This window comes from Vicia villosa, unplaced genomic scaffold, assembly GCF_029867415.1.
Source record: "Vicia villosa cultivar HV-30 ecotype Madison, WI unplaced genomic scaffold, Vvil1.0 ctg.003228F_1_1, whole genome shotgun sequence".
Classification (NCBI taxonomy): Eukaryota; Viridiplantae; Streptophyta; class Magnoliopsida; order Fabales; family Fabaceae; genus Vicia; species Vicia villosa.
This window is the reverse complement of record NW_026706146.1, coordinates 212585-215277: the sequence shown is the minus strand read 5'-3', so window position 1 is coordinate 215277 and position 2693 is coordinate 212585. Positions and strand designations below refer to the sequence as shown.

Here is a 2693-nt window from a genome sequence, read left to right as displayed (position 1 = left end):
TGGAAGAAAACCCACAAGTTGTCTCCTCCAAAACCCATGTACTAAATTACTCCTCCAAAACCCATGTACTAAATTAATTGTTCTTCAATTGTTGTTATATGTGTTGTTATGTTATGGCTTTTTGGTTTTCATTGTATCAAAGATTATGAAAAGATTTGATTTTTTATAGAGGATAATGGAGAGTGTTTTCTCATGTGTTGATGGTTAGTTGATTAGGTTAGATCTAATGTTTTTCCCTTATAGACATAAAAGGGTTTCTTAACAACGTTAAGCATGCATTGCTAAGTACTCGTGATACAAAATATGAGAAGAATCCATATGAGGTATGTTTATGTTTTATGGTGTAACTTCTATGTAATATCATTATTCCTAATGCTCTAATTGTATATATTTATTTGTTTTACTTTAGGGAGCATTTGCAGTTCCCAAAAAGACTGTTAGGGCATCAGATTCATCTTCATCTGTAGGGGCTGCTGGGATTGATAGTTTGCCTGGTGAAGATATTAGTGGAAGCATTACCACAACTCTCTTGAAGAGTTTCGAAAGCCCTGATTGGAAGGTTTGGTTCAAATAATCTTGTATTAAACCGCCTTTCGAGTGTCCAAACACTGACATGAAGGTAAGGATTTCAACACTAATGATTCAATTAATCACTATGTAATTTCATTTTTTTACCTAGGCTTATTTATTTCTGGTTTATGCAAACTTTTGTGACATTCAATGTTTACTAGCATTATTCAATGATTTTTTCTATGTGCACTGCATTTTCAATTATAAATTGTATAAATCAGTAAAATATCAAATTTTTTCTTATGCAGGTTGGACTAAGTGGTATCTTGATGGTGAAAGGAACAACCTATGAGAACATGAACCAAGTACCAGACCAAGAAGATCTCTTCTGTCATTATTATGTTAACTTCGTGCCTGAAAGACCGATATATTGACTGGCCATTTTTTTCTTGCGTAGGTAAAAAGTGTCAGCCTTTTCCTAAATTGTATAGGCATGCTCTTGGGAACCTAGCTTATCAGGTTCGATACTGTTATCACCGAGGATAATTTTTGTTATATTAGCTTATCAATATGAATAAGCTTGATCTTATTTTGATTTTCCTTTTGAATATGCAGGATAAGTTCCACGGCATTAATCGACAGGACATTGTCCTACGTAGACTTGAGAATTTTTTTTTGTCAATTTCCCAGTTGTGACCTTTCGAAACCTATTGATTTATGACAATATTATATTATGACTGTTTTTGCCATTATATGGTCTTTTGCAGAATTGAAGGAAGAGGAGAGCTCCCTTATCTATTTAGAAAGGGCAATTTTCTGATCATAGTTTTTTGGGGTGTATGTTAAGATGCTATGCTTGATTATTAACATATCAATATTTCTTTTGCAGGAGATTGCCACAAAAAATGCAAATTGAGGTAATAAGAACTACAAATGAGAGTTTTAAGAGGATGAAGGTACATTCGAAATTTCTCCGGTGTGAATACTTTTGAGATAGTCTTATGAGATGTCAAGTTTGTTTGATACTTATCGCATTTTTTTTGCAATATCAGCTTGGTTTCGGATCAAAATCTAATAGCAAGCAAAATTCAACTTATGTTGAACTGCGGGGTACCGTTGCTGGGATTCATGTATGATAAGTACCAATGTACCATTCTTTGGTTGGTTAATTATCTTGGGTTGCTTTATGATGTTTTTAAGTTTATTTACCAATGTACCATTCTTGTATGATAAGTTTATTTACAACTTTGATGTTGTTTGATGGCCTCAACTATCGTGTAGGCTTTATTTAATTGATTAGAATAAAGTTAATAACCAAAATATCATATAGCAATAATTGGTTTTTCCATTTTGAATTTGTAGAGAGGCTTCATTGGCTAAGCAAGTTATTTATTTTATCTATGATTAAGAATGCTCTAATTCTTATAGTTCCATATCTTAGTTTTGCCTGTTGTCATGTGTTCTTCAATGAACTGTACAGGTTTTAGAAGCAAACCTTGCGCACGTCAAAGGTCTATATCGTCGTTCAGTTTGGACTACACACTGCAATGGAGATTTTGATGAAGCAAGGGCTGATTTAAAAATGGTAGAAATCTTCGTTGTCAACTTTCTGTTAAATATAATGCATAATGTCATTTGTTTTTGAAGTCAATTGTGCGCTTTTACTTTAGATGATGAAAATCGACAAGTCAACTACATCAGACGCAACAACAACCCTTATAAAACTTAAGCAGAAATAGCAGGTGAGTTTGAAATCACAAATTGGTGATTCTATTAAATTCTTGACACGTCACAAAATGAAAAACAAAAACTTTACTAATGAATTCCAATTCATTTGTAGGAAGTTGAGAAGAAAGCTCGTGAACAATTTAAAGGGCTATTTGACAAGAAGTTTGGAGAAATTGCTGAAGTTAAAGCTAATGAAGATGGAGATTAGATCACCAGGGAAAGCCAAAAAGATGGTGAGGTACAAGAAGACGGAACAAATTCGGAGGAATCACATGAAGCTCCACCTGATACAGACCAAAGGTGATAGACTAATGTTAGGAACCCTAGATCTAGAAATGCATAAAAAGATAATAAGATAAAACAACTTTTCTTCTTACTTCAAAAGATGAAACATACAAGATATTTATAGTAGGGTTTTATAACCTACTTGGGCCATGGGCCAGCAGCAAACTAAA

At 33.3% G+C, this 2693-nt stretch overlaps 1 long non-coding RNA gene across 1 annotated transcript; it reads left to right on the top strand.

The window, feature by feature from the left end:
* The first annotated feature begins 1992 nt into the window (after positions 1-1992).
* LOC131640610 (uncharacterized) lies at positions 1993-2465 on the top strand. Its single transcript, XR_009295287.1, has 3 exons — positions 1993-2095; positions 2181-2252; positions 2351-2465. It is a non-coding gene; the product is annotated as an uncharacterized LOC131640610 (long non-coding RNA).
* The last annotated feature ends 228 nt before the right edge of the window (positions 2466-2693 follow it).